The 27,321-nt window shown below is 38.9% G+C and overlaps 1 long non-coding RNA gene across 2 annotated transcripts in view; it reads left to right on the forward strand.

Moving 5' to 3' along the window:
• Positions 1 to 15,885: 15,885 nt before the first annotated feature.
• Positions 15,886 to 27,321, forward strand: part of LOC118565159 — a 63,868-nt gene continuing 52,432 nt past the window's right edge. Inside the window, exons 1-3 of one of the 2 annotated variants that reach the window (XR_004932225.1) lie at positions 15,886 to 16,101; positions 16,182 to 16,404; positions 24,644 to 24,754. This is a non-coding gene — a long non-coding RNA (uncharacterized LOC118565159). Of the gene's footprint in view, positions 16,405 to 24,643; positions 24,755 to 27,321 lie in introns of both variants that reach the window. The other variant, XR_004932224.1, reaches the window with a different exon arrangement.

The raw sequence follows: 27,321 nt of genomic DNA on the forward strand, positions 1-27,321 counted from the left end.
CCACAGTTTGTAAGGCAGTTGAAGGGTTGTTTATAACAATGTGGTCAGCAGCACGGGATAGGGGATAGGGGAGTGGACGCTCTCCTTTCTTATTTACTGTATACACCTCAGATTTCTTATGCAAGTCAGAATCCTGTCACCAGCAGAAATGCTCACAACTTTTCAGTTGTCAGGTGTATCAGAGATGGTCAACAAGCTGAATACAGAGAGCTGTTAGACCACTTTATGGCATGGTGTGGAAACAATCATCTAAATGTGAATGTGCACCAAACAAAGGAGATTATTGTAGATTTAAAGAGAAACTGGGTGAGGGTCAAACACTATTTCCATCATGGGAGAAAAAGTGGAGGTGGTGGAGGAGTATAAATACCTCAATGTTCACCTGGATAAAAAGAATGGACTGGAGACGCTACAATAATTTTTTTATAACCAAAGTACCAGTGTACCCTTTACTTCTTGAGGGTGCGACCTCTTCTGCCATCATCTATTGGGGTAGCAGCATCAGAGCCAGTAACTTAAAAAAAAACTCTCAAAAAGCTGATAAGGAAGACTGGTTCTGTTCTAGGGTTTGCTCTGGATCTTCTGCAGGTGATTGTGCAAAGAGGGATTCTTCATAAAATTTGGAACATTACAAACAATCCTGAGAATCCTTTTCACGAGATGGTGAAACAACAACAGTGGGTTTTTTTTTAAGTTAAGATAACTCTTCAGATCTGCTGTAATACTGACCACTACAACAGACCTTTCCTGCAAACAGCCATTAGCATCTACAACTCTGAAGAAAATTGTATAATATTAGTTACAACATTTAATTTCCATTTGGGATTAAAGGCATACCTATTTTTAATAAAATTGAATCAGGGTAAATTTAGGCAATTTAGTTTGTGTTATAGGACCACAATTGTATAGATAGAAATGAAAATGAGATGATTCATTGAGATGATTCATAATGAGGGATGGCATTTCGCCACCAGAAAAAATTGTAAGAATTGGTCATTGTTATTAGGAAACCAGAAGTAATATTTTTCCAGTTTCTGTTTGGCCGTACGACTTACAATGAAAAAGATATCCCAGGTTTCAGGCATCCAAGATTTGTAATCTTTTTGATTTAGCTTTTAAAATGTTTATTGGTGATTGGTTTAACCCACAAACCAGCTGGGTGTGCTTTGCATGGTCCTATTTTAAACTGTAATCTGTTTTCTTGTAGCAAAGGGTGGGATTAAATAAGCATCTGCTACTTTCCACTCCCTTTGGACATTGACTTTTTTTTTGTTTTCTTGTTAATATATATATATATATATATATATATATATATATATATATATATATATATATATATATATATATATAGAGAGAGAGAGAGAGAGAGAGAGAGAGAGAGAGAGAGAGAGAGAGAGACACACAGACAGTCATCAGCTCAGTCTAGTTCCGCCTGCTGCCTCAAATTAGTCCCAACTCTGCTCACCTGTACCCTGCCTTCATATACCTGCCTCACCTACACAATCACTCCAATATCGTCTCGTCTCCTCTCATGTGCTCTGCTGCCTTGACGCTTCCATTTTCTGTGTGCTCTGCCTGCTGGATTTAGGAACCCTGCTGATGCTCAGCCCGCACTGAAGAAGGTTTCCAGTGTCTGCGTGCTGCTATCTGCTCCGTTTCCTGTAAGGTCCAGTTGCCTGTTCAGTGAGCCTTCGGCCTGCATTATCTGCTCTAATCAACTGAACAACTGTCTTCCGCCCCGGTTTAAGTTCTTCAACGCCTTCTACTCCCAGTTTGTTCTGGTCCAGTCTGCATCCTCTGGTCTTCTCCCAATTCCCTGCCAGCCTGCCTCATCTGCTAGAATTCATTCTTTCAATTAATCTTTGAAGAACATACACTGTGTTGGCTAATTTCGGGTTCACACCCTGACGGCAGGAGTAATCCTACCTTTCATGTCCAGTAGATGAGAGCAATTTAGACCAGTTTTTTTATTTATATTTATATATATATATCAACACAGCAGATCCAAAAGAAAAATTTATTTCACATGATTTTGATTAACTAAGGACTCCAGGCCCTAACCTCACGCGGCGTTCTTTAAAGCTTTTTAAATCATGAAGTGATGCTGCAGATTTGTTTGGAGATTAAGAAAAGTATTGATCAAAGTTGAAATTGCATACACCTTTAAAATGATAACATGTTGTTTATACAAATTTGATGTACTACTTTGTAGTTATATTCAAATAAAAAAGGTACTATGTTTTTTTTGGTTTGCTTTTTTGGGCTTTTTCGCAGCTCTAGTGGCTCGCTTTTTATGAAAGTAGGCTGACAGGAAGGGGGGTGGAAGAGGGGGGGAGACATGCGGCAAAGGACCGCGGATCGGATCTGAACCCGGGTCGACCGCGTCGAGGACTAAGGCCTCCGTACATGGGTCTCGCTACCCACTGCGCCACGAGCGCACCATATCCTCTCCTTTTTACTAAAAAAAAAAAAACAATTGTTTTTGTTTTTTTTCTTCTCCTGCTTCAAAAGGAGCAAAGCACAAAGTTTTTTCCAGGCAATCTACAGGAACCAAAAATGTCATTGTGAAGGCAGTTATTTATAAAGGTTTCTTATATGTGGGGGATTTAGGCTTACATGTTTGTTCATTCAAGAAGATTGTTTTTGATGAGAATGTGACAGGAATCTCTCTAAACGTAATAGCACAAGGTAAGTTGCGTATCAATTTTGAAAATTTTATGTTGAAAATGAATTACACCCTTCTTTCAAAAGTATCGATTGCCATTATGGTAATCACACCATACTTGTATTGCTCACAAGCCTTTTGCATTTTTCCAGTGACATTTTAATCATTTTCCTTCGGTGTTGAGCTCAAAGTCTTCCATTAGCCTTCCATCTTTTGCTCCCTCCAAAGAATCTCAATCAGATTCCAGTCAGGGCTCAGGCTGTGTCACTCTAAAATGAGATCAAAAGAAACATGTTGATCAAATTAGAACATTACTTGAAACCAAAATCTGCCAGAGGTATGATTACTTTTGGGCTTGACTTTGCATATACAATACAATTTGTAAGGCTTGAGGTTTAATAACGTTTTGGATTAAGGCTCTGTGTGGTGCAGTGAATAGAACAGGTATCCAATTTATAGAGGCCAACAGTCCTCTTCATAGGCTGTCTGAATTTGATTCCTGGCCTGTTTCTCTCTTCTTTTTACTTTCTGCTAAACTATTGAATAAAGGCCCCCATTACAAAAAAAAAAACAGTTTGGACTGATGCAGAGTATTTTTGTCCAACAATAAATGGAGAGAGTTTGCTAGACTTTGTGTAACACTGTATGTGCTCAGGGAATTCTCATATAAGAATGTAGCACAGAACAGTACCTTACACTGTGTTCTGGCACTTTGGTACCTTCTGTCGGCCCTTATAGATGATCCATGGAAGTACTTGTGTTTGTTTGCGTGAGTAGGGCTGATACATACATGCCGTCCTTGGGGAAGAGACCCAGCTATGGGGGTCAGGGTGGCTGTGATCTGAATGGAGAGCATTAATATTTAAGCACAGGCTCCAAAGGGAAAGAGACTGTAAATGATTCATGATTTATACCATGAGCTCTTTGGAGCAAAGGCTTGATGCTTCGTAATTCACCGATTCCTCCATTCTTATGTATCCGCAATGCCAATATGTCAGATGTGTTTTATCTCATAACAATTAATGTCCTCTTTACTTGCTTCTCTTGATTAACATTTTTTTATTCCCCACTTTCCCATTATGCTTTTTAGCTGTCAATTTTTGTTTTCTGTGTATGCAAGCCTTTTAGACTTTCACAGCACAGTAAACTTGCAGCCATTAAAAAAAAAATAAAACTTGTGGTTCATTCCTTTAAACCTCTGCCGTGGCCAATGGCACACTATATGGAATAAATAAAAATGTCTGTTATAAGTGCATATTCATAGAAATGTAACAGTGAAGTTTGAACTCTTACTTTTGTCTTTCTATCGGCAATCACAGACGTAAAGGGCAGAAGAAGGTTTTATTGAAGGGACAAAACCTTAAGAACAAGGAGAAAGACTTGATCAGTTACATTTTAGACATCAAGACCACTGTAGAATCATGATAAACATGAAAATCACTACATATATGCAGGTCAAATTAGGTCAAAGATTTGTCAAAGTACCATTTAGGTTTGTGAAGCCTCTTGATGTGTAAATGAGTGACAGTAACTTGTCAAGATTAGACAATGGCAAAGTAAATGCATTCCATTGTCCATGATTTACCCCCTGACAGGTCCCTTGTTTATTTTCCTAAAAAAATAATTAATGAATCAGTGACTGGAGAAAGGAGGGAGGATGTTGGGGGGGTTTACAAGCAGCAAGAAAAACTGTTCATCACAAGGGTGGAGTAAGAAACAGTAAGGAGATGAGAAGTTTATAAACTATAAAATCTATTTTATACCTAAATTTATCACAAAAAGTTGTTCTAAAGGGGGTTTTTTTTGACAAGAAAGCTCACCTCCAAACGTCATCGTTGCAGTGAGTTCATCTGGATTATGAGGCGATTTTAATCCAGTTTGGATTTGTTGGGAGCGGCAGAGACCGAGGATGACAGAGGATGAGGAGAACCCACCTGCCGCCACCTATTCTCACGTCTTTCTACAGAAGCACGATAGAGAGCATTCTGATCAGCTGTCTCTCTGTGTGGTGTGGAGGCTGCTGCGCCTCTAACTGGAAGAATGTGAGGGGGCTGGTGAGGATCATCGGGGCTCCTCTTCCCTCCATTAAGTACATTTCATCTCAGCGCTGTGTGTCCCGAGCCCGTGACATCATCAGAGACCCTTCACACCCCCACCATGGACTGTGCTCCCTGCTGCCCTCTGGAAAGAGGTTCCGCAGCATCCGCTGCAGGTCCACCTGGTTCTGCAAAAGCTTTTTCCCTGTTGCCATCAGACTGTTGAACTGCTGAACTCTAAACTGGACTCTGCTTTACATTTGCTTCCTTATTTGGCACTACCAACGTTGCTGAACTTTTATTATCCATTTTAATAGTACACAACTCAACGTTTACTGCATTTTTGCACATATTATTTGCACTGCACGATACTTTTGCATACAAATGCCTTTTTGCACCATTAGTTTTGCACATAAACAATGGTTGAACATTCTCTGCACTCTGTTCTTGCACACTGTTTTTCTCCTGTTACATCTGATCACTGCTGCACTTTATACTGTATTGTAATGCTGCCTTATTACACCTGAAATACCATTACAATGTCGTAAGCTGTATGCAATGAAATTTCATTCTGTATGCACACTGTAAATACAAAATGACAATAAAGTTGTCTAAGTCTAAGACCCACAGAAAGGCTGGCCTCGCAGGGGAGGCTGCAGGGTGAGAAAGAGTATTTAAAAACCGTCCTCGCCATTCTCGCCATGGCTGAGGAAAATTTATACTCATAACCCCCCACACAACTGCGGTCCGAGTGCTGCACAGGCAGGAAGAAGCTGTGCTTCTTTTTATTTATACCAACAGAAGTAGAATACAGTGGAGCCTGGTGGTGAGAAATAGGGCTGGGGGCATAAAAGGGGCTAAGGAGATGTAACGGCATCAGTTGCTCGTTGTCCTCCAGTTTCTTCTGAGTCCGGATGAGTGGCTGCATGATTGGCAGGAAGTGGACACAATTTTCTGTATGTGTCTTATGGGCCAAGAACAAAACAGAGTTTTTTGCATCGCATGCAAATTCTATTCTACAAACTCTTAAACTTTCACTACCTTTGCGTAAGGTGGTTGTTTACACATGAATACACAGTTTATTTTTTTGAATCACCAATGATGTTTTTGTGCGACAGACTTGCTAAGCAACTGAAAATGTGAAACTTCTATCAAAATGAACGGTCACATATAAAAGGGAAATGTTCTAAAAAGCATAGATGTTAAATATAAATATTGTGCTTTTGTTTAAGTGAATACTGTTGATTCTTTACACTACCTTGCTTTTCTATGACGTATTTAGACCAAAACAGTTCACACATTAGTACGCAGAAACATAATTGGTGCTGATCCTTCCTCCTACCCACAATCCATGTGTAAAGGTTCATAAAATAGCCTTTGCGTTAACCACAATGGCGGTGTTAAGACTGGATTTGTTTTAAGACAGCAAACATCTTATTTGGTCTTGGTCCCTCTTGAATTAGCTGTCAGATTCAGCCTCAGAAATAAACTAATCCGGATTTACACGAAATTGAAAAACCAGTTCCAACAACCCTGACCTGTTCCTTTAAGCAGAACAAAAGGGACACGTGATTAAATGTAATATCAAATGACAAGCACATTCCTTTGGGTGGAAAACTAAAAATATAAAGACAGTTGAAGGGTCAAGGTTTGGACAATATTTCATGGAGCTAATAGAATTTGTTTTTTAGACCTTTAACAGTCATTAGTGAAACTGATTCACTGATCCGTTTAAACCCAGCTGGCTTTTCGCACCTTATAGCTCAGTTTGACTATTTGACGACTCTCCAGCACACAGGTTCAGGGGTTGGATCCAGTTTAAACAGCTCTTTGGCAGGCGCTGCACCACTTGTGCACTGTAGCCTCAGTAATAAACCTTTCTAGTGAAGCTGAACGAAATAGTACTTCTTGTCAGCTTTTATTCTCCCTTCTTGTTCAAAATCCTTGCTTGCACTCTACAGGCTCAAGAAAAGATGATCTTAAAATACATGTTCTTTGAAATTATAGGAATTATAATTTCTTGTGACTCAGAAAATGTGCCCACGGTAAAATTACTTTACCAACCTTACTATGCACACCTGTGCCCGCATTCACAAAGATTCTCAGAATCCTCTCAGAGAGCTCCTAAACATTCCTACCTGGGATATTTCGCTTAAGAGCGATTCAGATAGTTGCTGAGAGCGACACTGAGGAAATGACAGAATTTTTTATTTAGAGAGGAGGCGTGGTTGACCCCGTTGCTAGGTGTCCTGCTGTCTTTTAAGAGCTGTGATTGGTTGATGGTACAAGAAGAAAACAAACAACATAAATGTGCTACTAGTGATCAAAGGAAAGAAATTAACCGATTAGACTGGATTAAGAAACCTGTGTTATGATGATGAATTGTAAAATAAAAAAAAATTTGTCACACTGCATCAAAATGGTTGAACATACGTCATTTACATCAATTGAATAAAATTTTATTTATATAGCGCCAATTCATGAAACATTTCATCTCAAGGCACTTTCCAAAGTCATCCTCATCATTATTTTGATTTGCTTATTTATTTTTACTTGCAAGTCATTTTACTACTTGATCTATTTATACATTGATGCACACTCACCTGTCAGCATTTTACTGAGATTGCCTGCTTGTGTAAACCAGATGCATTTGACAAAAAGAACGACATTAAATAGAGAAAAAAGGTATGTAAAAATGAAGGGCAGCACATCTGTCCCACAGCTCTGGAAGGAGAAGAAAGGAGTATTGAAAGATGAATGGGTCCCTGGATCACGGCGCAAATAGGTGGACTTTGAAGTATTGCCGTGGATCAATGCATCTTTTTCTCTGCGCGTCTTGGTGCTTACACTCACCAGCCTGGAAAGTGAGAATGCTCTGTGCAGCAATCAAAAGAGAGGAGATGGCATCACACTAGCAAACTTCTAGATGACCATTTAGACTATTGGCATTGTCATGCAAAATAAAAAATACATCCTCACCTCTTCATGAATAAAAAGTTCTCCACTTGTTATTCATGATTATTCAATATTTTTCCTATTATTTATTAATCCTCAATAAAATTACATTACTAGATCCCCGCCTTTAACCTGTCGGCCCGCTGAAATTAATTAATTTCCCTCCATGGGGATGATAAAGTTTATCTTATCTCCTTTCCTCGACTGATAAGGTGGTGGATCAGCCAATCAGCTCTCTCTGTTTCCACCATATTCTCTGTTTAAGACACTCTTATGCTCACTAAAAGTCGTCCTCACTACTCCTAATGTTTTTCCGCATTAGAAAAAAAAATCTTAGAATTCAGGAAATTCTATAATTTGTCCTAAAATAATGTCACTAAGAGCTACTTTTAGTCTTAGGATTTTCTGTGAATACGGGCACAGACTCTTAAGAAATCTGCCATACATTCTACAGTAAAACATTCCTTACAAATGAGGGTTGTTTTTTTGTTCCACCTATGGCAAAATCCTTTCATATGAAAGATCAAAAGTGCTCTGTGAACTAAGTCATTCAAGATAATCATTTGGTTGGAAAGGCTTTATTGCAAAACATTAACATATTTTAAAGCTTTCAGCCAAAGGGCATCCTGCCCCCGACATTCTATTATTATCGACCTCAGTGCTACACACTAACCAGAATCAAATAGCTGTCATTTTGTGGGAAATCAGACAGTCGTGGCTCAAAACCATTTTCCTGATTGCATACATTATAAACATCACTATGGCAGATAAAAGCTAAGTTTAGAGTAATGTTGCGTCATCTTATTTTTTTTTTTCTAAGATTTTGTGTTAGCCTCTGAAATAAACCAGAAACATCATGGCACTCAGTTTGAGATTGGGAAGTTTCTGGCAGTTGTGTTTCAGACGCCATTCAATTTATTGTGGATTTTACACTAACACGCTTATGTGGACGTCTCTTTGCTCTCCTGCTTTTGACGTTTTTGCTCTTATCTTCTTCCTTATTAAATTCTGTGGTAGCGTTACTGCGCCCCTCACTGGCGTGGCATAGGTATTACAACGCATATTAAGGCTCCTCTGGCTTAGTGCGGTTTCATCTTTACGCTCAAATTTTTCTATGCAGATACAGTATTCGGCTCCTTGTAGATGTAGCCTAAGTAAGCCACGGTAATGTCGGCGCTAACAACCCCTTGTTGTTAGAGTAGTGCCGATCTAAGTTTAGTGCAGAATGGCACGCCCCTAACAGCTTAAAAACTTGAAACTTCTCCTTCATTGACTTTTGAGTTGAGAAAGCGTTTCAGATGAAGAGTAAGACGTTTTCAAGAACTGAAGCCCAGTTGTTTGTTTTCAAGTCTTAATATATTAATGGATTTCCATCAAGTGTCCTTCTGCAATCTTCCATGTGTCAGAAAATGATTGAGCGTTTCAGTGGCTAGAAATTTTTTAGTTTCCGGTAAACCCGATTTTGATAGGTGGCCAGTGAAATACTTCAGAGGCACACATCTCACTGCTGTTCGTCAGTGTGTTGGTATGTCTGTTCACCAGAAGAGATATAGATGAAGAAAGGCTGAGGGAATTGTATCTAGGAAGGAGAAGAAGAGAGTAAGGAGAGAGATGCATGGACAGACAGGTCTGAAGTGGCAGCAGTCGGCCCTGATGGAGACTGATAGGACAATGAGGAGATAAGAGTGGAGAAGGTGCAGGAGCGGGCTGCGTTCACTCCGTCGAGGATGGCCCAAGACAGATCGAGAAAAAGACAAGGAGAAAACGAATCAGGGTTTGACAAAAAATAATGAGCGTGCCTCCAGTGGCACAATGGAGGCAAGGAAAGGAAAGGCAGAAGGAATGAACGTGGCAAAAAGGGAAATTTATGGAAAAAGGAAATTACTGGGAGAAAGGAGGGGCGGTCTGTGTGAATTAATGACGGAGAGTAACTGTGCTGCGTTTGTGGAGCGTGGAAACAGGAGATGGGTAAGATTCCCCTGTGCTTCCACGAGCACTTTGCCGAGCCACCACAGCCACTTAGGTCTATACAAGCCTGGAGCCACTCAGCACTCTGTTGTCCATTTCATCGTGTCCACAGCAGTTATCATCCAACCTTCACTTACTGCTGCAATAACAGGCAGCGCAAAGCTTACGACAGCAAAGCACAGAGCAGAGATACAATGGGATCTGAATGACATTAATACAGACTAGACTCCCTTAGAAGAAACATCACACTTTTTACTTAATAAAGTCTGAACTCTCCAGGTCTTGTAATATATTTCTGAATCTAGAACTAAATGGTGCAATGAACAATGCGGAAATATATGGCAGGGGGTATTAATGGATGCTTCTCTTTTATTTCTTTATTTATTTGTTTGTTTATGTATTTCTGTATTTGTTTATGTATCTATTTATTTCTGTGATCAGTCAGTTTCTGACAAAAATAGATTGGAATTTACATCAATCAGCTATAATATTATGACCACTGAAAGCATTGATTAACACTCATTCTTGATCATTGCAACTGTTAGTGGGTAAAAAGTACACTGCCTATTCAAAAAGAAAATTAAATACCTGGATTTAACCAACCAAATAAGTAACAGTCTCCTATTGAATAATCAAGCCATGCATAGTTATGCTTCAGCTCACGACAAGTTGTTTAACTCTAACTGATGCTACGAGTGGCTTCTCATATTGTACACAGCCATGTTGGAAAACAAATCCTGTGGCTGTAGAAAAATGTTAATCGGTTTCAGAGGGCTCAAACTGTTGACATGTACATATCAAGGACAGAAAAAATCTGGGAAATGTAAAAAAAAAAGCCAATCTTTTATTGATCACATCGTTGAATATAATTAATTGAATATAATTAATGCCCCAGACCATGTACAACATGGTCTGGGGCGTTAATCCTGTCCTAGGACAGGAAAAAAAACACATGAAATAGGACTTTTTTGTGTAGTTTTGTAATTCAGTCATTTTGTATCATCCAGACCTTACCATGCACATTAATTCTTGCACTTACCTCCTCAAACGTTTGAAGGAACAAACAAAATAGAGAAGTTCTTTAGCAACATTGCATGGGACCAGTCTTAAACATCTTTCACATGGTTGTTGGTACCTCCATCTAACATTTTCCACCACTCTATACTCTCCTAATATAAAATTTAGCAAGATTCTGAAAGAATAGGAATAAAAAAGTGTCTATCATTTGTTTAACTATTGGAAGGTTAAGCGAGAAATTGACCTTTAACAGCATAAAAATGTAAGATAAATTGCACCGTTGACTAAATTTAACCAAGATGAATCATTGGCTTGTTAAACTGAAAGAGATTTAATTTATAATGTTCATTTCAGAGCAGTAATATGGCTGTCTATTTCATCAGTGATATTATCTTGCTTTCAGATTCTGGCCCGTCGCTATGACTTACAGTTTGCTTAATATTAATGGTGATCCGTGCCTCAGCAGATCATTGCTGTTCCTCAATTTATGCAAAGTTCCAACAAAATAATGTCATGATTGTTACCATGGTTTGCAAGTGACTAGGAATGGATACCAATGTATTCTGATGCGTCTCAATGCTTAAGGGTCACATATTATACGAGATAACTGCTCAAGATCTATTGAGCCAATGGAGGCACTTATTCACGATAGAGTTGTACCAGATTGTGAGCATCAAACTGGTTTATAAACTCATAAAAAAAGAATGTAAATCCTAATAGCGGCACACCCTTTGCCCTGCCACGCATTAAGGAAAAAGCCAAACATAGTGATAATAACTAGTGATAATGTCAAGTGAAAAGGATTCCAATCTTCAGTAATCAATTCTGTTTGGAACATGACGACAGCATCAAAAAGGTACTATCCCCTGAAACCTGGTGGTAACTGTGATGCAAGCATATTTATGGAATTGTAAGCATATTTCAGAGGTACTAACATATGGCAGACTTTTATTTATATATATAATTAAACTCAGTTCAATTCAATTTTATTTATATAGCTCCAATTCACGACACATGTCATCTCAAGGCACTTTACAAAGTCAAATCCAATCAAATCATACAGATTGGTCAAAAAGTTTCCTATCTAAGGAAACCCAGCAGCATTCACTCCTCATGAAAGAGCGTAGAGCCACAATGGACAGTCGTCTGATTTGTTGATGGCTTTGCAGCAATCCCTCATACTGAGCATGCATGAAGCGACAGTGGAGAGGAAAACTCTCCTTTAACAGGGAGGAAAACATCCAGCAGAACCAGGCTCAGTGTGAAACGGTCATCTGCCTTTAGGAGGTTAGAGAAGACAGAGCAGAGACACAAGAAGCACAGAAGCACACATTGACCCAGGATGAGAAAATGTGAGCAGATGGAAGCTTACTTTTGAGCTTACTGCGTAGATCTGTTCTAGTTTCCTGGTTTATTTAGCAACACCGTTTCTGTCTACATGTAGAACTGGACCTGCTTCAGTAATGGGAAGCATTGTCTAAACGACCTTTTAATCTATTCAGCTACTTTTGGAATAAATGCTGTGATTTTCACTGATCCAAGCACAAGAGATTTTTCACTTTTTGATGCAAATCTAGCTGGAAGCTCTCAGAGAGAGTTCCTACTGGTGTCAGGTTTAACTGTAGCTCAGGTGAAAGTCCCTCTGCCCGCTGTCCCTGATGAGGACCCTGGTGATGCTCATTAGAGTAGACCTCCACTTCACATCTTGCAGGATGAATCAGTGATCGACTGTAATTTATAATCAGCTCATTCTGGGTCAGCATTCAGGTTTTACTGCTAACTTGACTCTGGTTTATATTGCATCCAACTGTTCTCTTTGCAGCTCAGGGCACCCCAGGCTCCAACTCTGCTCTCTAACAACATTTAAAGTAGCTCTGATGGTGATATTTGATTTTGTTTTCTTCATCGATATGCTGTTGTACTGAGCGACGTGCGTTCCTACTGCAAGGTACGCACATCTTTGCAGGGCATGCCCTGAGTTACAACACTGGTTTCTCTACACTCGGGCCTGCCTCATGCCGGTGTCAGGTCACCTCGTGCTGCATTCAATGTTGTCCGATATAAAGGGTTCACACTTACAACTTTTGCCGTTACCTGTAGCTTGATTTCATAGCTGCCAGGTGGGGTGGCAAGGCTTACTTTTAGGGTGGCAGCTGCCAGCCTATGCCAACCCAGTAGGTCCGCCCCTGGATGCAAGTAAAGGACAGAACACAAAGCAATCTGCCACACCGCTGCCTTTCCACTTACAGGGCAGCCACATCATAAAATGTATAATTCATCTTCTTTTTAAGTGAAGTATTAATTATATGCAAATTTAGAACAAATATGTGTATTAAGATTGTTGCAGAATATTTTTGACATGTACAAGTTAAAAAAAAAAACTTCATAAAAACCTTGCTGTTGCTGTTTGACTTCAAACATTTTAAAAGAATAATGACTCATCATGTGCATCAAATACATCATATTGATTTAAAAATGCCACCCTGACCTTGCATTGTTACTGGAACAGCGAGGTGTTGTTCTTGCAGTTTTAGGGAGTGTTTGATTACCTCATGCATTGAGGCCAGGAGCAGTGAGGAAACATTCGTCCCTCTATCCCTCAGTCCTTTTTGTGCCTGCAGGTACACAAAAAGGGAAACAACAGGTAAACTCGATGGACATGTTTGTGATGATGTACAGTTGGTGCTAGTTGTTTGTCAAAGGTGGAGCAATGATATTAGTGCTATGATAGTGAGTTAGTATCATTATATCCAAACCAGTGATGTGATGATGTTGGAAGAAACTTCACATCAGATTGACAATTGATCATTTCTCAAAGGGAAATACTGCCCCTTTGTAAACAGATTCATTTCAAGTGAGTACACATATACTCTGAAGTTCTTTACTAAAGAGTTTTGGTGGATGTTATCCACAGGCATGTCCAAATGTCTTCCGACATCTTGACTTTCGTAGTTTTATTAGGGTTATATGTGAAATATTACATAAACTATCAGATGAGGGAAAAGGGATGGATTGTTGGAGACGGAGAGGAGTTGGGTGCATTTGCATTCAGTCCCCTTTACTCGAATAAAGTTAAATAGAATACGGAGCAACCGATGCCCTGGCCTTCAGAGGTCACCGAATTAGAAAAAACAATGTGCTTGTAATCTATTCTCTGTATAAATATTGAAGCTCTGGGAAGACCTCGGAGATCTGGTAAACAAGATCGGGGAACAAACAACATTTTGAAGATCAATGGGCATCGGAGACAGGTCAGGTAAAGAGCTGGGGAAGAGTTTAAAGCAACTATATGTTGTAAAACAATATCCCATCATCTCAAAAAGCACTGTCCAATCCATCATCTGAAAATAGAAAGAGTATGGTAGAAACGTAAGCATACATTATCTGACATGCCAGAGAATAAAACCGTTAACCCATAAAGGAGCAAAGAGGGCCGTGGTGACCCTTTTTGGGGTTAGGGTTGAGGTCTTCTTTTTGTCTTTGGTCTACAATCTAAGTTTATGTTAATGTTCTGGGCTCTCATTTATAAAACAGCGCATAGAATGTATACAAACGTTTGCGTCAGCCCAAAGCCTGAAAATGTTGTATGGGGGGGAAAACAAAAAACTGATTTATAAAACCATGTGCACGCACCCAAGCACGCAAATTTCCTTTATAAATCACAGCTGCCGCTGAACGCTGGCGTACCAGGTTCCACTTTTATCTTCGGTCCTCTACATGTCCAGATTCAACGAATGTTAATGTGTATTAAAAGTAGGTCAGTGGATCTTTTTTTTTCTAATTTTCGCCGTGCAGTGGCAGAGAAGAGAAAAAGCAAAGGAACTGTGAAAAAAAAATGACAGAAAGAAGTTTATGAAATGTGTAAATCAGAGGTAAAAGCACATATGTTGTTGCACATTAAAATAACTTTTTAAAAAGTCAAACTTTTTAAAAAAGGGTGACATTTCCACACACGCTCAGTGTTGAAATGACTCTTGTGTTGGAGTCATTCTGAATAGGAGGAGGCCAGGAGGGATGAGGGCTTCCCCCCGATGACTTAATACCTCTCACACCCAATTAGCGGTCTAAATGGGCTTATTAGCCAATCGTCATCATGGGCCAAGAACTCTTGATCCCTGATTCCGCGTTCCCTCCTAATTCTGCCATTTGCAAGGTCATCCAGCAATGCCAATGCATCCACTGCGCAGGATTGCCCAAGAGTGTCTTTAACTGTTCACAGCAATTAATGTAAATGCCCTACACCTTATCACAATGTATGTGTTACTCTGTGGCACACATCACCCAAGAGATCAACAGGGAGAGGAATGTGATGGTAAAACCCCGATGAAATGTTGTGTGGACTGTGAATTAAGATTTAAGTTGGCTTATGGGCCTTTTGTAATAATTTGAAAGGATCTTATGTATAGCTACGGCTCAGCAGAGCAAGCATGAAAGCTTAAAATAAAGTGGATCTATATTAAAGTCTCATAAGGAGTGAAATTGAACATCTGTGAGGAATCGTCATGCAGTGTGGCTGGAATTCACCGCTTTCTGATGTCATGTTTTTTTATTATAGATCGCTGCCTGCATGGAAGGTGGCACGTGTAAGAATAAGTCTCCATTTTCATACGCAGGCTTTATGAATGTGACCCCTGGTCTTTGACAATTGCCTTAGACAACAACAACAAAAAACTATTCTGTGTTGTTATAGCTCTTTCTTCTTCTTTAGTATGAATTAATACTGAAGAAACCACTGAAAATGTTAATTTTTGGAAATCCATCTGGACAGGCATTAACGCTCCAGGCACCAAAAATGATGCAGAACTCACAATGGTGCTATTTTCTGTCTAATGGTGTGAGTAACACAGTGAGAAATGTTACAATATAACAAGAGGCAGATCGATATACTGTCAGCTGGAAAAAAAAAAAGAAGAAAAAAAAAACAGGAACAGCTGCAGTGAGCTCCCTGGGTGTGTCTAATGCTCACATCTCCATAAAAGCAATACTGATGAGCAGGAAGAAGGCTTTTAAAGCGCTTCGAATGCTCATTACAATGAAGCCGTCCTATTAATGGCACACACACATACACAAACCCTGCACGTCTTGAAGGTTACCACCTACATTTTGTTCACTGCTCAAATTTGAGGTAAAGCAAAAGTTTTACGCTTCCCATCATTGCCGCAGGCTTTCTGAGGCTGAAGCGAGACAGCCTCCTCTGTGATTAATGAGTCTCTGTGAGTAGAACACACAACGTTTAAAGCATTTGACTGATGCTTCGACGATTGCCGGCTCCCTCTGCATGCATCACTCAAACTTCTTACCCCCGCTCTAAGGTTTGAATTCAGGAACAGAGGAGCTTATGAGTAAAACGGGTTAGTGCTGCTGATGGAAATGGAAGAAATCCACGGCCGAAGCTCTTTTCATCGGATCAATTTCCCGACTAACGCCGTCAATATGACGCGTCTCACAGCTCCAGAAAAGGTGAGAGCGTTTATTAATTCAGCCATAAGTGTTACGCTCTATTATTTGCTCACCCGCCACCTCTCCATTCCTTTTGTGAGTGATACGTTGTGTGTTCGGAGTCGCCACACTTTGGCACCTGCCTCCATCCATAATTGATGGGCAGGGCCAGAGGACATGTCATAGCCACTCCGCACAGCCTCCGACTGACAAGGCCACACAGAGTGGCAGGGAAACACTTCGCTTCCTCACCCCATCTACATTCCGCGCACACGTCACACGTTCCTGCACTTCTGGGATGGACAGCCACACTGGCAGATGGAGGTAAGAAACGAAGAAGGAATAGAGGAGCAAATATCCAGTTTTTTTTTGGATATCTTGCATTTGTGTGTTGTCATGTTTATTGTTCCTCCGGATGTCTGCATGAGCGCTTTAGGGATAAAACGTAATTATGAAAAAAAAATGACATTACAATATCTGTTTTCATTTATGCAAATAGTAAGTATCTAGATATATTCAGAAACTGAGTGCACATGTTGACTGTAAAAACGGTAAGCACAGAGAGAGACAACATTTCCTGGTACTGAAAAGTGATTTAGGTAAAGACAATTGTGTGCACAGCTTTAATATGTGAAAGAGTCAATAAAATAGTGAAAGAAAAGAATTCATGCTCTATTTTACAATGTAATGTTAACATGGGATGCAAATATTTGATTGTACACATAAAGAGACTATAAATCATTGCATTATAGTCATGATATACCATGTTTAACCGTATTTAAAGTGCGGTAACATTGTTTCCTGTCCTGGCATGTTGCTGTTGTTGTATTAAAAATGTGTGCACTAAATGGGGAACATCAAATCCTGTCACATCTGTGACGTGTGCTGTTTAGGATATGTCCGCCTTTGTTTAGCGCCTGTGCCTCATCATCAGGACAGGACTCCATACCTTTTCCATTGACATCACCATCTTGTTTTATCACTCTATAAAATATAGCGACTGCCTGGAGATATCTGCCATTTATGAGCGTGCCCAAGTGTTTCAATAGTTAATAGGAAAGAAAAAATATGAAAGTAGCCACTTCAGAGCCACATCAAGCACTCAGCATGCTGAAGTGAGTGAATCTTCATCACCTGCAGCCCATGCAATGCTGCTTTTGAGTAGCACTCGGATACTGTAGAAAATTGGTGTATATCCATGGTAGATCTGGGTGATATGGATTTAAAAGTGTGTCATGATATTTTGTGACATTTTTTGTGATAACAATAAAAAGTATTTATAACTTAATTTTAGTCTCTATTAGGTAACTGTATGAGTACAGGAGGACAGCGAGTACTAATGCAACTTTTAAAAAACATACCTATTTTGAAATAGGCCTTTTCAGGATGCAACTTACATAAATTAGTGTGTTTCATTTCTCTAAAATGCACTGTGAGACAGAATGTCACTCTTTGCCTGTTTTCTAATCTAACTTTGGAGATTTCCTAACCCCCATCTAATATTTGTAAAACTATTAAACAGGAAAATTTAGATAAAAAGACTCTAAAGCTGGCGGATAAAAGCATGTAGTCCTTAGCCTTTATGCTTGGAATCCCCTAACTCTCCTTTCCCCCTTTTCCCTCCAAATGTCCTTGTTTTTACCAATAGCTAGAGGGGTTCTGGCTTGTCCTGCTTACTTGGAAAGCCGCCATCAATTGCAGATAAATGCCATCAGAGCTCCCCACATTTCCTTTTGCATCTAGCCTTCACTGTTAGGTGTGGTCTGCATTATCAAGCGCTCACTGTGAGTGGTAGCAAGACAAATAAAGGTCCTTGTCTAGCCAATATGAGATAAAAAGTTGGCCTGTGTCTAATATCCTATTTATGTCCCAGGGAAATTGAAAGTGGTGTGTATCTATCACTATACTGTAACTAGAACAGCCACAAGCCGTCATTTTGACCACTGCATTTAAACCTTGTCAGTTTACCACTGACAAGGTTGAAATGTATTTAGCTGAGCAATGTTTTACAAACCAAATTAACACCAAAATAAAAAAAAATGCATTAAATAGACAAACTTAACCTTTTGGTTGTACTGATTATCATCATAAAAATCCTGTATTATAACATATGCACAAGACAAATTTTGTCAATCAATTCGACAGAGAAATCTAACAAAATATAACATTTTAAATCAACAGGAATTTTAGACTCCTTTATCACATAACAAAATCTAACAACAAATTTTCACATCACCAAAACATCTGTGACAAACGGCGATCAACAAGTATGAAACGCACTGCCAGAGTGCACACAAGCCGGATATCAAACTACAGCAAAGAGCTATGAATCTTCTGCATCTGCTGCTGGTATCTAATGTTTTATCTGTTGGTGCCGCTTCCGCACATCTAGCATTGCCTCCATTTTTGGGGGCAGCAGCAGTATTTTTTAGTTCTGATGGCTTAGATCACCACCTTGATCCGCCTGACTGGATGGCTATCTCCCCTCCACAAACTCAGCTTAAAGCTCCTCTCCCAGCGGCTGCAGAAACTTTCCTTGCAGGATCCTGGCACCGGTGCACTCAGAGAAGTGAGCATAGGCGTTCATTCCTGCAAGCTGTGGCAAGTTATAAAACACAGCGATGGCCATCTCCGCTGAGAATACAAACATTTGGGCAGGTCTTTTCCTAATAAATTATTCGGGTTCGATGTCTGCATTTCCGCACCCTTGTAGAGAACAGCTCTTGCTGTTTAGGAAAGGGAGGTAACTCACGCTTTGTTCTCCCCTGAGTGGCCACAAGGTAGTATTTTTGTTTTGCAAGGTGTTAGCCCATTTTTGAGAAGTGGGGATATTTCTTTTCCTTTCCCAAGAATGGCTCTGCCAGATTCCGAGCCACCTTCTCCCCAGAGAGCTGAACTCTACTCCACACTTCCTCCTTCCCCAGATATGGAGCTCATTTAGCAGGCATTTGATGTTTTCCATCTGTATTTGTATGTTTTTAGCAATTAACAAAACAAACAGCAAAATGGCTGTCATGGTTATTCTACTGAAGTTCAAAGAAACTCTGATCAAATTAGAAAACTTAGATAAAGAATGTTAATTAAAACATTTTTTTTACTTATGTTAAACGTATATTTAGGGCTACCAGTAATTTTGACATTGCTGATTTATTGATACATTTCTTAACAAGGGATTCCTTACCCCATGAATATGTCTGCACAAACTAAAGGTTGTAGTTTGCTGTAATAGCCTAATCTAGAAGGCACTTTACCTGCACTTCAGAAATTAGGAAAAGAGTATTGGTATTTACTTGCAACAAAATCATATTTTACTTTAAAAAAGAAAGAAATCTCTGCTTGTGTTGTTTTATTTAATCACGTATGAGATGCTTTTTTTGGCTAACACATAATGAATATACTGAAAGAAATGATGGATAAAAAATCGTTGGCAAGAAAAGTTACCAATGTTAAACTGAGACTCTTGAGCTTTTAAATTCTTGACACTGAATCCACGTTGTCAAATGTCTGGCTCAATGCCATTAATTTCTCCTCTTTCCCCAATGGAAAAATGATTTGCCCACATTTGAAATGGACCAAATTACTGGAGTGGTTTTAGTGCTGGAAGTGGGTCCATACACTGAAAAAAAAAGGAAAATCCAAGAAAGTGCAGTTCCAAATTATCCATTGTGCCTCAGCACATGAAGGGAAATCAGATACATCAGCAAAACTCACATTTTGCCACATTCTCGGTCTATCTACCCTTCACAAAGCACTGATCAGGGCTAAACATGCTGACACAGCGGAGCAGCTTTCCCCCACTGCCTAACAAGGATTATCCCAGGAAACAATTTGAAAACGTAACTCTGAAAAAAAAGTAAAGGATGTTTCCGATCTTGTGAGTCACTTCGGATAACAGCGTCACCCAAAATTACGGAGAGAAGATAAAGGCAATAACATTGCTTTCATTCTACTGTCAAGCAAATCTGATGTTTGGAAATATTACAGAAAATGTTATGAGCAACATATTCTCTCTCCCCTGGTGAGTTGAAGATGACAGTTCTGACAAAGTCACTGCCGTTTGTAAGTCATGCAGATTCCATTTTATATCAGCCTGCGACGCATCAGTGGAGTCATTATTGGACGCTGACAGCAAATACTACCAAAGTCTTCCTGGTGGGGTTATGATGATCCAGCTCAGCAGATGAGGCGATACGCAACACTGACTCTGACGAGATTAGATTTTGGGGAAAACAAGGAATTCCTGGTTTTTCACAAATGTTAAATCTCGGTAGAACATATTGGTCCACATCTGACTGAACTGGACGCTGCAAACTCAGTTCTTTTTATGGATTCATTTGAGTCACTCAGTGATCTGGTTACGACACTTGAGTGTACTTAAAGCAATCCTTGTGGTTATTTTTATTCTTCTGCTGCTGATCTGACTTTTGTGCTGTGTGTTTGGCGCCACCCTTTGGCGTTTGGTGAGTACAGGTAGTGCAACTAACTGGGCTCTTCATCCTGATTCAGTCAAATTATATGAGCCAAAATTGTTCTTGGTTGAGCTTCTAACCCAGGGGTGTCAAACATACGGCCCGCGGGCCGGATCCGGCCCGCCGAACAATTTAGTCCGGCCCTGTGGCTAAATGCATTATCATTATAAAAAATGAATAATTTTTTTTTTTTTTTTTTTTTTTTTCCTGTCTAGCAATGTGGCAATAAGATGCCACAAAGAGCTCATCAGATTTGACTTCCACAAGTGGACAAGATAAAAGGAAGAGAATGATAAAACAATTATTGAAAAAAACATGCACTTCATTTAATTGAAAATATGCAGTTCCTATATTGTCCACGAGGGGCGCTGTGTTTTAATTAGCAGATTAAGCTTCAGGTGTGGAAAAATTCAAATCATTTCTTAATTTTTATCTGCTTGATGTATTTTGTCATGCAGGACAGTGTTTTTAAGTTCCAAAAAATGTGAATAAATGTTTTTCAACATTGTATAATCACTGTGATCGGTTCTTATGCATAATGCACAAGTAAATGTTTAACTGAGTAAAAGTATTGTTGAAATTGCACATACTTTTCTTAAAAACGCTGAGGTTATTCATAATATATTGTGTAAAAGTGAAATTAACTTAATATAAAAATCGACAACAAGTCCACATTTATTAGTTCTATTTAATCTTGCAAAGAGTTAACTCGTGTGGCCCTCTTGAGATCAGATTAAGCTGAATGCGGCCCCTCAACCAAAATGAGTTTGACACCCCTGTTCTAACCCAAGTTGATAAACTGATTTGACCGAGTCATCTGAGTGTTGTTTCTGGTAAGTCTACTTTGTCTTTGTGAGTTTGCTCGTTTGTCTTGTGTGCTCAGTAGCAGCCAGCGATAGGAGTTATTTGATCTGGGTGTCTCAGACTCAAGCTTCCTGATTTAGTATGAAGAGTCAAATCATCAAGGAATTGACCAGCTCCACTCTAGAAGAGACTACATATTGCATTTTTTTTTTATGCTAATTCAATTTGAATTGTTCCGGCTACCAAAAAAAGGCATTGCAAATAAAGTTTTCACAAATAATATAAATGTTTCATAAATGTCAAATTGAGTCACATAGCATTTCTGTTTAGTGTAGGATGGTCCAGTTAAGATTTGATCAAGCTAAATGTTTAACAACAGATTGTTATGTCAATTAGTCAACTCCTTTAACAGAACAGTGTGAATTAAGAACTACTTCATTTTTTATTTCAAAATAACAGTCAAAAGCATATAAAAAACTTTAGGCTCAAGCTTAAATCAGCCACCTTTGTATCCGGTGTAACATAAACCCGCTTCGGATTAAGTCACTATCAAACATCAATCAGATTGCTCCAATTGGAATATGAAAAAACAAAAAACAGAAGAAAAACAACAAGAGCCTTATGAGATTGAGGAGTGAGAGCCTCAAAGCATCAGACGTACTTGCTCACAGCCAGAACTGCAACACAGTTAGTGTTGAAATTCAGTGTTTCCTGTTTTCCTGGCATCTGAATTTTCAAGGCTACCTTCTTAACCTCAGAATGTGGTACTATCAGAGTATGAGATGAAAGGTATCAGTATTGCTTTTATCTTCTGGTTTGTAGTGAATAAACAGGGGGGGGGGGGGGCAGAAGGGGCCTCTGTGAGACTTTACTTCTGGCTGTGAGAAAAGAAAACTGTATGAAATGTGTGGTTACTAACAGGAACCAATGTGCAAGTCATGGATGCTCCTTAATTGTTCTTTTAGGTCACTTGATACTCATATAGTGCAGAGTGTCACGTGGAATAATACCTAGCTTAACACCCAAAATAGGAAGGGACAGTTAAAGCCTAGACCAGCAGTGGCCAAACAGGTCAGCATCAAGAGTCAGAGTAACATCCAGCAGCGTTGCAAAGAGCCACGATACAAAATGTCCACGTATTTTACTTCATTCAAATGCCTTATAACCTAAACAGAAACAGTTCAAACGTTTTCATATCAGATTTTTTTATTCTTTGACTGCTTAGTTAAAAATAAAACAACTGAAGAAACAAAATGTACTCAGGAAAACATAGAGCAGTGACCTCTCTCTCTCAACTTCTAGCCACCACCCAATTCTTTCACCCATACATGTACTAAAAGAATAACTTGATTATTAACATATTAGCCTCAACGTGACATTAACTGTGAATCAATCTGGCAAAATGTTGTTTTATGAATAATTGAAACTGCAAATATTTGTTTGTTTTTTTTCCTCTTTTTTTCTATATGTGGAGGGGGAGGGGCAAGGTCATGGCCTACATGTGTGCTGCCCAACAAGAAAAAATGACTTATGACGTGACAGAGCTTTCAGGTTTAACTGTGCTCCCCCTACTGGATCGATTGTAGTAATACAAAAAAATAGAAAAAAAAAAGATGCCTGATCAGCAAACCGGCATAAAATGTCCCCACTGGATAAAGAAGTCAGGTGCAGATGAAAATCACTACTTTTCCCCCCAAAAAAATGATTCTTTAAAGTAAAGTACCACAGAAACTACAGTATAAATGAGAATCTTGACAGATCACTCAATTCACTGCGAACCAAAACAGGACAGAGAGAATAACCGCATGTTGCACGGGAGTCAGGGGTTCACCACTCCTTGCAACTTTGCATTCTGACAAAATGTATCTTCTGCATTTAACCCATCCCGTTGGGGAGCAGTGGGCAGCTTTTTTACAGCACCCGGGGAGCCATCTGGGGCAAAGGGTCTTGCTCAGGGACCCTAATGGCAATCTGCTTGGTTTGAACCTGGTGATTGCAACCTTTTCAGAATGCAAGCACGCTGCTCTGATCACTAGGCCAACACTCCCCAAATCTTATTTAGGGAGGAGTGGCCTAGATTTTTAATTTTATTTTACCCTGATGTTAATAAGCATAGAAAAAGGGGCAGAGGGAGCTTCTAAACAGCTAGAGCATCATCTTGTGTAACAAACATTAAAAATTAAATAGAAAAGGGAGTTAGCACTATCTAATACGCTCATATTACTCTGCGGAGCATTGATAGTTTCATAAATATTGTCTTGAGAGAATCTTTCTTTCTATTTTAATGTACCAGTATGTGAAGTCTCACTAGCTGCTGATCAGTCATCCATCTATCCATCCATCCGTCTATAAACGCTCCAGGTCATTTTGTCACTGTGTGACTCATTTTCATGTTTTGTTCCCAAACCTCCGACTTCCATTTTGCTCCATGAACAAAACGTTTCCCAATCATGTTCTTATTTGTTGCATAACTATTTTCATAATTCATCAAGATACATAATCATAAAATGTTCAAATCTCATGTATAACTTCATTTATTTGCATATTAATCTAAGAGACTTTAATATCACACCCTATTTCCATTGATTGCGGTTCTAAAAAGAGTATCCCTAGATTATTCAATGTTACTTTAAATTGCTGGTTGTCTAAGCAGGGTGAGATCATAGGCCATTATGAACTGACACATGGTCGGTACCAAATGTCCCATAGAAGCCAGCTCCATTTTGAACCCAGAAAAAAAACTGGTATAAAACAACCAAAATGGCAATGATAATTATGGATAGGAGACATGACGTAGCATCGCTTGAGGTAACGTGAACGTTTGTGAACTTTTGGAGGACACCCGAGTACTCGGAGAACGCAACAAAGCACTGCAAAAACCAACTCAAGGCAGAAAGGCCTGGAAGATGAAAACTGGATAAGTGCTTGCAGTGAGCAGTAATCAGTCACTTTGTTCCCCCGTTTTATCTGGTTACTACAAGATTTTAAGTTCTCATAAGTTGGATTTAGCTTTCTACTTTGTTTTGTATAAGTTGTTTTTTATGTCATGCTCCTCTGAGACTAGACTAGATTCTCTCACTGGTACGTTTTCATTGGTCTCATTTTCCCTGACCTTCTTTCTGAATGCCAAGTTATGTTTCTTGTTAAGAAAGGTTTTACCACCTTACAGTTATCTTTCTATTTCCTCACTCTTAAATATATAATATTTACTGTCTTTTGCCTTTTAAAAATCTTTCCGCCCACTCGTCTTGTTATGTAGGTTCTTTATAAATGATTTCTTTATTCCACAGGTCAGCAACGAGGCCTCAGCAAGGGAAGCTGAAGTCAACTTTCCAAATCATGTGGATACAGTTTGTTTGTGTTTGAACTAAGGGGGGAGATTACCTTTCATGTGTGGTCAGGTTGGTGGAAATATATTTTACCCTTAATGAATATGATCATCATTCAAGAAATAAGTATTTTTTATATATACAGTCAGGTTATCTTTGTCTGATATTAAAATTAGTTTCTATATTTGAAATATATGAATAGGTGGCTTGTTGAATATCTCTTTAAAATCACCCCAGCTTTTATTTGTGCATTTAACTCAAGTAGTTTAATTAAATACTAGTAAGTTAGCAACTGAATCAACAGACTCACATAATGTGTTGTTTTAGACCCCAAAATGAGGCTTTTGTCATTTTTTGACTGCAGTTGATGTATTTTGCTGCAGTTGTATTTTTTTGACTTACTTTTTTGGTCAGGAAGTCCTGCCTGGTGTAAGACTGTTCAATACTGCTTTAGTAGAATAAAGAAAGTTTTGTTTAATAAGTTAAAAGTTCTAAAATTACAGAAATGTGTGTTTTTATTTTCATTAAAAAAGGAATTTGTAGTCACAATTTGCATGAAAGGAGACTCAAGCGCATGCAAGAAGAAAAGGACAGTTGATTGCATTGAATCATACATGTTGACAATCAAAAAAACAAACTTTCCCTTTATATGATTTCTACATGTGTCAGTTCTTCACCAATTGTAAATAAAGATGTGATTTTTTTTTTAATGTTAAAAGGAATCTGAATGATTTGAAATGTAATATTCAGAAACATTTGCACGAATTCTTAAAGTAGATTTACTGGTATCGCATAACAAAGTATTTAAAATGTGCGCTTTTCTTTCTGTGTATGCAGTCACGCAGTCTTAGAGGCCCTCTGCCTGTCTGCTTCAGTGGCAGCTAGGTTCACTCATGCCTTGGGCCGGCCATGCTTGTAATCTCATCAGTCTGGCTAGGCATGACTTCGGTTATTTCATCCGAGACCTACTTTTGTTGATATAAAATTTATTTTCTGCTCCAAAGACCCAGAATAATGAACATTACGACTTTTATTCATAAGTGATTGTTTCCTGCTCCACCCAGAGCTTTCTTAGTCGGATAGAAAAGCTTCAAGCTTACTGGGAGGTTTGGTCTATGTGATATCTTTAATTTAGCACTTTAGATTTTAGCTTGTGTCATTCACTATTTTGCCATGACAATGGCAACGCATCCTTCTCCCCCCCCGTGCAGGTTGTCAGACACACACACAGACGGTGATGAAGCGTAAAGGCTTGCTGGCAATGTTGTTCTCCGGTTCCATTATTCACAATATTGTAATCAAGATCTGAAAAGGTCAGTTTAAGGAAATCCAAACCATTTTATGTTATTTGCTGTCATCCCTTTTTTGCCTTTTGTCGTTTTTTTTCCAATTTGTTCAGTTGATCTCTGGGATTTTGAAAGACGCCTGTGCTGCAAAGTGAGTATTTATATAGAAAGCTGACGCTTTTATATATACCGGCTGCAAAACATTCTTCTCTGGCTGTGGAATAAAATTATAATCAACAATAGCTTTTAAAAACTGCTTAAATTAAGAAAATACATTTGTGATTGATGGTGAGAGGTTGAGACTGAATTAATTCCCTCCCTTTAATTTTCATGGCTTATTTATGAGCTGTTACTCAAATCAGATTACCCCTGCTTTTCACGCCGTTATTTGTTGACAGCATTGCGCAAGTTCACATCTCACAAGTTCTGAGTGGTTCTGAGCTCAGATTACATCGCTCAAACCAAATTAATAGCGTTCACAGGTAACTGCTTTCGCATTCTGAGCTAAATTCATGTTCTCACAACCAGTTCACTTTCATCCTGTTTCTACCAGATAGACTGCGAAAAGTTAAATGTCAGGAGAGAGAACACCGTTAGTCATTTAACATGTTAGTTCAATCCCCTACATAGACCAAAGGCCAACAGATTAACATCGTTTTCCCTCTTGTTGTTCACCTAGCGGCGTTGCTGTGTGATTGATTGTGTGCGCAACCTCCTGTAAGAGAGCAAATGGTGCACTAAAGCAGTCGGTTTTGGTAGCTAATCATATCGAAGGGGCTGGATTTTTGTTGTAGCTGACCACCTGAGAAGAAATGTTGGCTTCTGAACAGAATTAACAGCACTTCTGGGAGCAGACCAGCTATGATTATAGGTTTGAGAGGTAACAAGTAATGCATATATCATCTCTGAACCTAAACAGAGAATGCCACTCCAAAATAGTTAAATACATATTTAATGAGTTCTTTGCAATTTAAAAGCATAAAAATGATAGAATAATATCTAACTTCATTGTATTTTTCGCTCCCTTCCTTAGTATTAGTAGTGGAATGGACAAAGTTAAATATGACAGTATACATAATCAGAGTGAATTTCTTCATGTCAAAAACCCGGTCTTTGAAAGATGAAGGTATGCAACTATTGTTATATTATTCAGTTCAAACAATATCAAAGTCGATATTCTCAAGTGTTTTAATCTTCTTCTTTTTTTTTGTCAGTGAGAGACTATTTGTTTACATGAGAGAATACTGGTCCCAAAATTCATGCATAGCGTCAAAGGTTATGGGAACAAGATGGATATTTTCTTTGTTTACGGTCACACTTGCAATAAGGCGCGCTCTAATTCACACACATCTC

The sequence above is a fragment of the Fundulus heteroclitus genome, chromosome 13 (assembly GCF_011125445.2).
Source record: "Fundulus heteroclitus isolate FHET01 chromosome 13, MU-UCD_Fhet_4.1, whole genome shotgun sequence".
NCBI lineage: Eukaryota > Metazoa > Chordata > Actinopteri > Cyprinodontiformes > Fundulidae > Fundulus > Fundulus heteroclitus.